At 37.6% G+C, this 13,404-nt stretch overlaps 1 long non-coding RNA gene across 1 annotated transcript; it reads left to right on the plus strand.

The window, feature by feature from the left end:
• Positions 1 to 67: 67 nt before the first annotated feature.
• Positions 68 to 13,061, plus strand: LOC133247581 (uncharacterized). The gene is made up of 2 exons (XR_009736436.1): positions 68 to 231; positions 12,296 to 13,061. It is a non-coding gene; the product is annotated as an uncharacterized LOC133247581 (long non-coding RNA).
• Positions 13,062 to 13,404: the final 343 nt, after the last annotated feature.

Genomic DNA, 13,404 nt, shown 5'->3' on the forward strand with positions numbered 1-13,404 from the left:
AAGCTAAGGTCAGGGTTCACGGAGGTCTCCCCACGCACGCTGTGGAGACGCCAGATAAAGGGCAATCCTGTTGGCTGAGGCCCATGTCAATCTACACGTGACCCGCCCTTCAGAGGCCTGCCTACAACCAAAGGAGCTGATCTCGCGAGACTTAAAAGCGACGGTTAAAGGACCGGGTGGCTGGTGGGATGAGGATGTCTTCATCCGAAAAATCTTGTTTCCTGTATGACAGTAAGAAAAAAAGTTTACGATTTTTAAGGCGCACAAGGCCTGGGAATAAAACTAATTAACAGGTTAGCCTGGGGCACCAACAGAATAATTATTAGAAGGAGCTTTCGTCTGGAATCGGACGCGGGGCCTACATCGCCTTAAACACGATGGTGTAATGTTGCCACGTGAAAACCACAAACCCCAGAATTCAGTCGGCATGTTATACTGGGTTGGGGTATGATTGGCTGAAGAAATTTGTAGCTTCCTTATTGGCTCCCGTGTGAGGAGTGAATGCTGGGATTTGTAGTCTGGCAAGGCAGCCGTGCTGGCTAAAACCTTTGGAGCGCGGGGGGCGAGGTTGCTGCTGCAGATTCGAATTTTCTCGTACAGTTGTTTTTGGTGTTATGGGATGTATGCAGAGCTAGGCTGCTGCGGTCTGGGCAGGCGCATTGCGGCTGAGTTGATGTGCTTGGCAGAGGCCTAGTAGCGACTTCTAGCACTAATCCAGGAATGGGATAGTTGCCTCATTCTCAGAAAGCAACCAGTGCTTCTGCTGGGTCTCTGGACGTGCATTGAAGAACCAGACCCCTAAAGCTAGAAGGACGTAATAAAACCAACGACCGTGACCGATGACTGTATTCGGGGCTTACTCCTTTTGTTTAGAATTACTAAACAGTTACCCTCTGTGTGCAGCATTTGTGGAATTGACAATCCTGCAGCTATTTCATTGTTCCTTAAAACAGACAGCAATCGGGTATCAGATACCAAATCACTTGCGAAGGTGGCCAAGTTTTTATCGCCTTCATTCGAGTTGAAGCTAGCTAAAAGGCCTTCCTACAAAAAAGAGAGAGAAAGCCTAGTTAAGAGACGAGGAAAATTCAGTCTCAATCTGTTATTGCTCCTGTTGGGAGAAAAAAATGGCTTCTTCCAAGTGTTAAATCTCAACATTTCTCTACCGTTCTTTGCTATATCACCAAATGTTAATTTAGTGTCTTAGAAAAGACAGACATAGTTATAGGCAATAACAAAATAGATAAAACATTATCTGTTCTCATCATTCACATTTAAATGTTATCTCATTACTTGTTTACCAGTTTGTATTCTTTAATACTGTTTTCCTCCGCAGTAGTACCATATCTCTTCCCTTATTTTACCCAAGTCTGCTGGTCCATGAGTACTTAAGCCATAATTCCTTTCTGCTCTAAACAACCTTTTTAGAGTATTTAATATAAACTATACACACACCACACATCACACACAAGCTACTCATTTAACTTGTGTGAACCCCAAGGCCTAAAATCTCAATAATTTAGTGATAACCCCCCTTTTTTTAGCCCGAATCTAATAAGTCTAATAAATCTAATAAGTCATGTATCTGCCTTTTGTGTGTACAAATTCTTCCATTTACCAATTTACAACTGAACTATAATATTTGTAGTAAGACAGCTTAAATTTAAATTCTGTTTACTGCTACTTATTAACTGTCTTAGGCAATTCATTTTAAGCTCTCTGAGCCTCTGTTTCTTCAATGGTGACACAATGATGGACAGACTATTTCTCCATGAGGCTGGTTTAAGAGTCAAATGAGCCATTGTCTTAGTCTGCCAGAATTGCCATAACAAAATTGGGTGACTTAAACAAGAGAAATTTATTTTCGCAACAGTTGCAGAGGCTGTAAGTCCAAGGTCAGTGAGCCAATAAGGTTGGTTTCTCCTGAGGCTTTGACTTGTAGACAGCCACCTTTTCACTGTGGCCTCACCTAGCCTTTTCTCTATGCACCCACATCCTCCTATCTCTTTATCATATGGACACGAATCGTAGGGCCCCAACCTTAATTGTGTCATTTAACCTTAATTACCTCTTTAAATGCCCTGTCTCCAAATACTGTCATACTGGAGGTTAGGGCTTCAACATATGAATTTGAAGAGGAGGGGCAGAATTCAGTCCGTAGAAATATCCCATATAAAGTGTTCAGCACATTGTCTGAACATAATAATAGCTTTTTTTTTGCACTTGCAAAGGTCATGCAAAGAATCTTATAAAAGTTGACTATTATTATTACTATATTCTCTGTCTTGTCCCTATCCCAAACCATCCTACATAACCAGTTTAGGGTTTGCCAAAACTTTGTTTTTGTGTTGCTCCTCACCAATTTTCTAAGTTCCCTGGGTCTCTGCTACTGAATAAAGTCCAAATGTTTGCAATCAGTGACTTCCTTCATCTGTCCCTAATCCTTTCTGATCTTTCTCCTTCTATTATAATATAGGAATTGCTCAGGAATTCTGCTTTTTAAGTATGAGAGACACAGAGAGGTTAAGAAACTTGCCAGAGATAGCAGTGAAGAGCAATCAGGATTAAAACTCAGGCAGTGTTGCTTCAGAACCCATGCCTCCAAACGTCTATACTGGAATGCCTCTCACCTCCCCTGTCTCCCTTTCTAAGATCTTGAACCAATCATGTTTATATGCTAGCCTCCAACTACAGTGTAAGTTCCTTAGAGTTTATACCAAGTTTAAATCACTTCTGCTCCATTCAAGTTCTTACCCTGTGACAAATTCATAGTAGGCACTCAATAGTACTTAATTTTATTTTGTATTCTTGACCACTTAGAGGTTTGATTTGTATGTCATTGAGTATAGTTTGTCACTCAATAGTGGGAAAATGTTTTGCTTTAAGAATCTGTAAATGCTAAATTAATGATAAGTGCAAAAGAAAATAAGTCTAGATAAGGCTATCTTCTTAGAATTTTCTTCTTGGTTAGTGGTTATAATGCAAAACTGAGGCAAGAAATTTGATTTTTAAATAAATGGGGTCTTTCTAGCTGTTGGGAGGTTCTTCAAATATAAACCAGTAGTTTAGCTTGTTTCTCATTTATTGAGTGTCTACACTGTGCCAGACATACCCTCCTGTCTATATCAGGACCACCTTGGGAAGAGAGGATTCAAGGAGAAATGTGGTTATTAGTTTACAGAGTGATGGGTCTTTCCTCCTCTTCCCACTCAAAAATAAAAAAAGAAAAAGAAAAACCCAAACAAGAAAACAAACAAAAGAAACCCACTCAGAGAAAATGAGTCTCTCTGTATGAAGAGGACTTGGAAAGCTTTGAGGTTTGCCCAAGGTGTTATTCCAGGTGAAGGAAAATATTTGACAGAGTGCATCAGAAAGCAGTAATCGGAAAACAAAACAAGAAACAGTTCATATAGGTACCCCAAAGCTTCAGATTATTCATCCTTTGGTTGGCCACCTATTAATCTATACCTATTTGAGGAGGGCAGAAGAGAAATGGAAGCTAGAGAGGGATATTGCGTTATAGCAGCTGTATTCCCTCTTATTTTTAAAGATACCCATCAAGGGTGGGTGGCAGTCACCCCTTATAGGAAGTGACTTTGTTACCATTATCCTTCCAGTGCCCTCCATTTAGTGCGTCTAGGATGCGTGTGTCTCCAGTGGGCAAACTAAACAACTCCCTCCAAAGTATTGGTAAGTTGGCTTGAGTGCCCTCTCTCTGCCATATGAAGACACAGAAAGAAGGTAGTCACCTGCTAGCTAGAAAGAGAGCTCTATGGAATTTTGTTATGGTAGCCCTAGCTGACAAATAAAAGTCTGCAGCCACCTGATATATTCAAGCATAGAATTTCTTAAGGTCCTGCCTATTACCATCTCAAGGGAAAGAGTACCATGAAACATATTTTGGTAATCATTGTTCCATTGCTAATTATTTTTCTGAACTGAATGCTGAACTGGTGATATAGAAGAAGAGAGTCTTGGTAGAGAGTAAGTTTAGTTGATATTTATCTTAGTACAGCCTTATGCCAAGTAAATGTGAACTGTACTTACATCATACATTTGCTGTAAATTGAGTTCTGTACTTACTTCTTACATTTACTGTAAACTGAGTTAAAGGAACTAAGGAAAAAAGAGCTATTTTTTCAACTAGTTATTAATTTTTGAAATATAATTGTTGAATGTCAAAGCTGATATGTTAATAAGGGAGGTAAAGGGCAGTTCTGATTTGTGTTTCAGTATAGACAGCTTTGCACACAAATGAACAGGTACAAAATGCTTCCTATTAGAGATCATTTGTCAGTACTGAATTCAACTTAGATGCAAAAGGAAGTAAATGCTATACAACACTTAAGATTTATTTCCATTTGATTGAAAACACCCCAAAAACTAGAGTTTTTCCTATAATCTACTGTCTTCTATATAACTGATAGAAGTTCTTAATTTTTAGTGACACTGTAGATCAAATTTAATTGTCATTCTGTGAAGGAATTACTTTTTTAGAGATAGAAATATATTTGCATCATGTTAGATAAAATCACAAAGATTAAGTCACAAAGTTTCTTCACTTGGAATATCTTCCATTTCTTTTTCACTTTTGACTTTTATAGTAATATTGACTATCATCTGGCATTTTAAAATTATAACATTTTCTGATATGAACTGTCCAGGATTTTCAGACAACTAAAAATAGAACTTTATAAATGTAAAGCTGGTTATCAGTTTTGGCAGAAGGATACAGAAGAAAGGGCTAGAATTCAGCAAATGCTGCATTTTGCTATAAATACAGATATTTGCTGACGATGACTTGTCCTGTTACTTTAAAAGGTAATCTGCTTACTACCAAGTGAAAGTTGTAATTTGAGGAGGGGGAAAGGTGTGAAAGACTAAAGAGAAATCATGAGCCCACAGAATCAGGGATTGGAAAAAAATCAGAAAAAATAAAATTGAGGCAGGGGAAAATTACTAATTTTAGTGAAAACAAATTTAATGAAGTGGTACTGAGATTCTCTCAGCAATGAATATTTATACAATGAAATTAGTCCATTATTATTACTTATACTATTAGATAAAATGGTAAAAATATCACCTTCTAGAAAAACTGCCAATCATAAAATACATTTTTTGTTTTTTTCATTTTGGAAAATACAGACTTTTCTGTGTGACCAAGTAAACTCTCTTTGTACTTCATGGAGAAGGCAATAAAATTTTTCATCAATTTGTAAGTGTGAGAGCTTTGTTATAATGGATGTAGTTATTTAACATTTAAGATATGGTGCAACCTAGAAGTGGTTTAGAAGAAAATGTTTATTGATTGAGGCAAACTATTACTTTTAACAGTATAACCAAACTTAACACAGGAAAAAAATATTTGCAGAACATTTATTTGACAAAGGACTTGTATTTAGAACTCATATAACTCCATAATAAGACAGAAATCTATGCTTAAAAATAAGCGAAAGATTTGAAAGACACTTCACTGAAGAAGCTACAGGATGACAAATAAATGAAAAGGTGCTCAATATCATTAGTATCAGGGAAAGATAAAGCTACATGAGACATCATTACATATTTATCAGAATAGTTAAAATCAAAAAGAGTGATCTTACCAAGTGTTGGCGAGGATATGGCAGAACAGGAACTCATGCACTGCTGGTATAGAACAGTTTGTCAGTTTCTTAAAAGCTAAAATAATCTACATATAACTCAGGTATTCCATTCCGGCTGTCTACCCAAAAGAAATGAAAGCATATGTCTACACAAAGACAAGAACATGATTTTTTCTTACCAGATTTATTTGTCATGCCAGACTGGAAACAACCCAAATATTTGTCAACAAGAGAACAGATAAGCGCATTGTAATGTATCCATACAGTGAAATACGTCCTTGAGATAAAGATGAGCAAAATATTAATACATACTCATGGATGAGTCCCTGAATCATCATTCTGAGTGCAATAAGTCAGAGAAAAAAATATACATAATCTATGAGTCTATTTTTGTATAATTTTAGAAATTGAAAGCCAATCTGTAGAGCCACAGAGCAGATCAGTGGTTGCCTAGCAATGAGAGTGGAAACAGGGACAGATTATTAAGGGTTCCAGGACAGTCTTGGAATTGATGAAAATGTTTTTTAATTGCAGTAATGATTTCACATGTGTATACATATGTCAGAACTCATCAAAGCATGCACTTTAAATGTATGTTTATCAAATGTCAATTACATCTCAGTAAAGATGCAAAAATAATGATAAAGACAGAAACCAAGTTATTTAAAAACAAACATATATAGAATACAAGAGTCAAAGTAATTTTAGTCTTCTTTCATGAATGTTTTCAGAAGACAATGTTTGACTTGAGGCATCAGAAAAATAACAGTATTATCATGACGAAAAGCAAGAGATTTTTGCTCCAGGGGAGCAGCAAGGAATTGTATAAAAAGAGTATATATTTTATATATAAACTATAGATAGATACTACCTATAGTTTTATACATTTTATTTACTATATTTATGACAAAGATGTTTATGTGCTAATGCTTCACTTAAAATTACTTAGTATAGTCTCCCAAGGCAACAGAAGTAGAAACAAAAATAAACAAATGAAACCTAATCAAACTTACAAACTATTGTACAGCAAAGGAAACCATAAACAAAATGAAAAGGCACCCTATAGATTGGGAGAAAATATTTGCAAATGGTGCAACTGATAAGGGCTTAATTTCCAAAATATACAAACAGGTCATACCGTTCAACAATAACAAAAACTACCCAATGGAAAAATGGATAGGAGATCTACATAGACACTTTTCCAAAGAAGACCTACAGGTTGCCAATAGGCAAAAGAAAAGATGCTCAACACTGCTAATTATTAGAGAAATGCAAATCAAAATTACAATGAGGTATCACCTCAAAACAGTCAGAACAGGCATCATTAAAATGTCTACAGATAACAAATACTCCAGAGGGTGTGGAAAAAAGGGAACCCTCCTATACTGTTGGTAGGAATGTAAATTGGTGAAGCCACTATGGAAACATTATCAAAGTTCCTACCACAATATTGTAAAGTAATTAGCCTCCAATTAAAATTTAAAAAAATAAAAAAAACTATAGCGTTTCCGTGTGTGTGAAAGTTGCTCAGTTGTGTCTGACTCTTTGCAGCCCCTTGAACTATACAGTCCATGGAATTCTCCGGGCCAGAATACTGGAGTGGGTAGCCTTTCCCTTCTCCAGGGGATCTTCCTAACCTAGGGATCAAACCCAGGTCTCCCAAATTGTAGGAGGATTTTTTACCAGCTGAGCCACAAGGGAAGCCAGGAGAGTTGCCATATCATCCAGCAATCCCACTGCTGGGCATATATGTAGAAAAAACTATAACTCAAAAAGATACAGGCATTCCTGTGTTCATAGCAGCACTGTTAAGAATAGCCAAGACACAAGCAATAACCTAAATATCCATTGACAGATGAATGGATAAAGAAGATGTATATACAATGGAATATTACTCAGCCATAAAAAGAATGAAATAATGCCACGTGCAGCAACATGGACGGACCTAGGGAAATAAAGAAAAGACATACTAAGTAAAGACAAATACCACCTGATATCATTTAATTTGGAATCTAGAATATAATGCAAATGAACATCTACAAAACAGAAACAGACTCACAGACGTAGAGAACAAACATGGTTGTCAAGGGGGAGAGGTAGAGGGGGAGAGAGGTGGGGGAGGGATGGATTGGGAGATTGAGGTTAGCAGACGTAAGCTATTATATATAGAGGGAATAAACAACAACCTGCTGTATAGCACGGTGAAGTATATTCCGTGTGTGTGCTTAGTCGCTCAGCTGTGTATGACTCTTTGCAACCCCGTGGACTGTAGCCTACCAGTCTCCTCTGTCCATGGAATTTTTCAGGCAAGAATATTGGTGCGGGTTGCCATTTCCTACTCTAGGGGATCTTCCTGACCCAGGGATCAAATCCACATCTGCATTGGCAGGCAAATCCTTTACCACTAGTGCCACCTGGAAACCCAACTATATTCAATATCCTGTGACAAATCATAATGGAAAAGAATATGAAAAAATCTATATACATATACGTATAATTGAATTACTTTGCTGTACAGAAGAAATTAACACATTCTAAATCAACTATACTTCAATTAAATAGTTAAAAATAACAAATCTATTTATAAGCTATTAGTTTTCTAAACATATAATCAATTATTTTGTCTGTGTTCTACTCCCATATTTCCAATGGTTCTGGCACATTTCTGCTTAGATATTGCACAGTTACATTACATTCAATATGTTATACATATAGCCAGTTGATTCAGAGTGTAGGCTCTAACTCACAAAGACCTAGGCTCAAATCCTGAATATAGCACTGAATCCATCATCTGGACAACTCCTTTAAAATAGAATAATGCTAATAGTACCTAGGGTTGTATGAGATGAATGTAAAATGCTTGGCACAGCTACTTTATAAATAATACCTATTAGTAAAAGCCAAAGTGATTTTTCTCCAAAAAATGAGCCCTCTTGCCTACCACTGCATTTCTTCTCATAAGTCCTACAAATATTCCCAGCTCTTAGATGGAAAATCTTGGGAAAATATTTGAATTTTGTATTTTTCTATATTCATTATCTATATTCCCTTCAACACCAGTTCTTCATTAAAATATCACTTAGATTTCCCTTTCTAATAAATTCCCGATCCAATTAGTCTCTCCAGGCCCTCCTCAGTTTACTACTATATAGCATTCATTAAGCCCTTGCCACACTAGATGCTAGCTGGGTGATTTAGATAAGTTAGTTAACCTCACTAAATTTCAGCTTTCTCCACTGCAAATTGAGGATGACTGTAAAATGCACTTGAAGTGCCTGATAGAAGAGTAATTGCCTGAAAAATGGGAGTTACTTTTACTATTCCCTAGTTCTATTCAATATTTATAATTAATGGTCATTTTAGCTTTTTTGGTTGTCACATCTCGCCATTGCTTCATTGATTTTACAGTTCACAGAATCCTCTAAACATTTCCATACATGCACTGGACTGTGGTTATTCCACTTGTCACTCCCTCCTCATCTTTCACAGTTAGTGTATTCCAAATGATTCTCAGCTTTGACTGACTTAGAATCAACTGAAATGCCTCTTAAAAATACTCAGCCTGTACCCAAAACCAATTAAATAAAAATCCCTAACTCTAATGTGCAACTGGCTTTGAGAACCACAATTTTGTTTTGCTTGTTTGTTTTTGGTTTTATTGTTTATGTTTTGCTTTGTTTTGTTTGGCATTATAAGATTTGCTTTAGGTTCTGAAGATCTTGGAGAAGGGCATGGCAACCCACTCCAGTATTCTTGCCTGGAGAATCTCATGGACAGAGGACCCTGGTGGGCTACAGTCCATGGGGTTGCAAAGAGACACGACTGAAGCAACTTAGCACGCACACACTGAAGATCTTATTTGGATCTTGTCTTTACCATGAGACATTCTAGCTATTCCTTGCAGTTACTGAGTTTCTGCAAATTTAGGTGTCATGCAGCAATACCCTTGACCAAATCATTGGTAAAAAAAGAGAAAGAAATAAGATAATAATATAAATCCTGGAGAATTAATGAATGAATGCTGAATTAATGAGAAATTCATTAATTTCCTTAATTCATTAATCAGCACATCGGAGAATATCATTAATCAAGTACTTTAATTATAAATACACATAAGTGCACTAATGATACCTCTTAATAACTGCAAACATCATCCCTTCTAAATCTTCTACAAATGATATTTGGAGAGAACCTGTCAAAGGACTCTATATATTATGCTGCTGCTGCTGCTGCTGTTACTAAGTCGCTTCAGTCGTGTCCGACTCTGCGACCCCATAGATGGCAGACCCCCAGGCTCCCCCGTCCCTGGGATTCTCCAAGCAAGAACACTGGAGTGGGTTGCCATTTCCTTCTCCAAAGCATGAGAGTGAAAAGTAAAAGTGAAGTCGCTCAGTCGTGTCCGACTCTTAGCGACCCCATGGACTGCAACCTACCAGGCTCTTCTGTCCATGGGATTTTCCAGGCAAGAGTACTGGAATGGGGTGCCATTGCCTTCTCCCTATATATTATAATCCTATCTAAAACTGATATGAGGTTTATCTGGTGTGATTTTCTTAATAAATCTATTATCTTCGTAATCCCAGTTTTCCTTCCTCAGTTCTTAAAGGTTCAACAATTTATTCTAGAGTTTTACTGGGAGTCATAGCAAGCTCTTGATCCCATAGTTTTCAGTCTTTCTCTCTCTCTCTTTTTCTTTTTTAGATTTTTAATCTAACCCTATATTTTAAGCACTTTTTCAGTTCTCTCCAAACTCCAAAAGATTACCAATAACTTCCTGGTGGATTGAGATTATATCGTTTGGTATCTTGAGATATTGTTCACCCAAGCCTGGAAATAAACAGGAGCAGATGAGTATTTTTCACTATTTTACTGTGTTAATCTCCATTTCTTCTTATTACCACTAATTTTATTCTTTATAAGTGATGATAAATCTTCATAGAAAAGACAGAAACATAACCCCTTAAGTAGGGGTTAACAGTTAGAGAGTTAAGTAATTGACTTACCTTTCTCTATTCAGTAGCATTGTGCCATTCACCCCAGTGGCATTCTTACACACCATTCTTGTTTCCTTTACTTATAAGGGTCATTTTTCTTGCTGTTAATACTTTTCACAAGCTTCAGAATCTTCTGGGCTTTTAGCCTCACTGACATTTCCATATATTTCTTGCTGCTTCTCAAAATTATTCCTTCCTTCTTGTTCTGAATCTTTCCCTCATATTTCTTTTCATATTTTTTTCAAAAGTCTTTTAAATATAAATTCATGTACTCACTGGAGAATTCTCTGTGCATTCATATCTATAATTTTATATTCCTCCCCTTTTCCCTTTCATCACTGTCAGTCAGAGGTTGGCAAACTTTTTCTGTAAAGAGATAGACAGTAAATATTTTAGGTTTTCTGGGCCTGCAGTCTCTGTTGTATTTACTCAACTCTGTCATTGCCGCACAAAAGTGGCCATGGAAGATACATAAATAAATGAGTGATTATGATCCGATAGAACAATATTTATGGGCACCTATCTTGGGCTTTTATATACATTTCAGTTTAGCTCAGTTCAGTTCAGTCGCTCAGTCGTGTCTGACTCTTTGCGACCCCGTGAATAGCAGCATGCCAGGCCTCCCTATCCATCACCAACTCCCGGAGTTCACTCAGACCCACGTCCATCGAGTCAGTGATGCCATCCAGCCATCTCATCCTCTGTCGTCCCCTTCTCCTGCCCTCAATCCCTCCCGGCATCAGAGTCTTTTCCAATGGGTCAACTCTTTGCATGAGGTGGCCAAAGTACTGGAGTTTCAGCTTTAGCATCATTCCTTCCAAAGAACACCCAGGACTGATCTCCTTCAGAATGGACTGGTTGGATCTCCTTGCAGTCCAAGGGACTCTCAGGAGTCTTCTCCAACATCACAGTTCAAAAGCATCAATTCTTCGGCACTCAGCCTTCTTCACAGTCCGACTCTCACAACCATACATGACCACTGGAAAAACCATAGCCTTGACTAGACGGACCCTTTGTTGGCAAAGTAATGTCTCTGCTTTTGAATATGCTATCTAGGTTGGTCATAACTTTCCTTCCAAGGAGTAAGTGTCTTAATTTCATGGCTGCAATCGCCATCTGCAGTGATTAATCTTGTATAACCCTAAATCTCTTTTACTGGCTGCTCTCAAACTGGCTTTAACTTTGTTTTGAGCAGAATGTTTTCCACAATATGACAAACAGCTTAGATACCAGGAAAATTCTTTTCCACCATTGTACACAGCCTCTAGAAATATTGTTCTGAGAAAATGGGATATGTTTTTCAGATGTTGCCTCATCCTATTCCTAACAATTAAAGACATCCAGATAGTTGCTAATCAGGGGACTTGTAGATTTGAAAGAAAGTACATGTTAGCCTGTACTTGTCCTGTCCAGGCCAACAGTCCACTTATTGGGAACAGGGTGGGTGTGTGCCCTCTGGAGATTATTCAGAACAACCCATGGAGATACAGCCAGAAAGTAGGAGAAATTTGCTTTACATATTTGTATTTAAAAATTCTACTTGTAGAAGTTTTATTATGTGCATCATTTATTAGTATAACAACATGTATACAGTTTGTAAATGAATATATCACCTATGTTGGAGAGATGTGTTCGGGTGTGCAATTAAAAACACTGGCTGGAGGTTAATCATTACACCCCCTTCTTCCCATTTTCCAGATGCAGCATCAGTCCAAGAGAGCCTGGATTACATCATTCCGTGGGCTGTGGGCACCATGCCTGTGCTCCTGTCAGAAGCTGCTGTGGTCCTGAAACGCTGCACAAGGAGAATTTGTGCCTTTTAAATCTTTGGTTCTGGGTATTATGCCAGGGCTGGTTACACAGCAGGAAAAAGCCAGACCCATGATGTCATTCAACATATCTTCTCCCAGAGACTAGATACACTTGTGAGCTAGATTTGGACTTTTATACTTGCTTCATGGGCATAGGTGTTCTGTTTTGCTTTGTTTTGTTTTAAGCCTCAAATTACCCCATATCCCATGGCCCTGGTTTTAGTAAATGTCCTTGTACTGTTCTGATGTTTCAGCTTGAGGTTGTCGATAACAAACAATAGTAGCTTCATAAGTAACCAAAGTGCACTGCTGTTGTTTACTGACTCATTTTGCATCTCACAGAAAATGTAATGGATGATAGTGACAGGCTGCTTTTACCTGCCATAGCTCCAGAAGAGGAGGACTTTAATCTCAGCTGTAGAAACTGTTAAGTTAGCTCTTCCTGTGGAAGCTCCAGACCCCCACCATCACTGCCACCCCTCCCCCACCTTCCTCATCCACCCTTTAGCCCCCCCAAAATAGGTTGTTAATGAGAGAGCCTCTCAATTAGGGGAATGAAGGATGCTCTGGTTGATTTTTTTTTCTGGAATAAATTTGAGTTAATCTAAGAAAAATGCTTTTTAACCATTTATATTAAAAATGACTTCAATAAACCTGACCAAGGAGGTGAAAGATTTATATACTGAGAACTATAAAACATTAATAAAGGATATTGAAGGCGATTTAAAGAAATGGGAAAATATCCCATGTTGTTGAATTAGAGGAATTAAAATGTCAAAATGACCGTACTATACAAGGAAATCTACAGATTCAGTGCAATCCCTATCAAATTACCCATTACATTTTTCAGAGAACTAGAGCAAATAATTCAATTTATATGGAACCATAAAAGACCCAGAATTGTAAAACAATCCTGAGGAAAAAGAACAAAGCAGGAGGCATAACCCTCCCACACTTCAGACAATACTACCAAGCTACAGTAATCAAAACAGTGTG

Source organism: Bos javanicus, chromosome 5, assembly GCF_032452875.1.
Source record: "Bos javanicus breed banteng chromosome 5, ARS-OSU_banteng_1.0, whole genome shotgun sequence".
Taxonomy (NCBI): domain Eukaryota; kingdom Metazoa; phylum Chordata; class Mammalia; order Artiodactyla; family Bovidae; genus Bos; species Bos javanicus.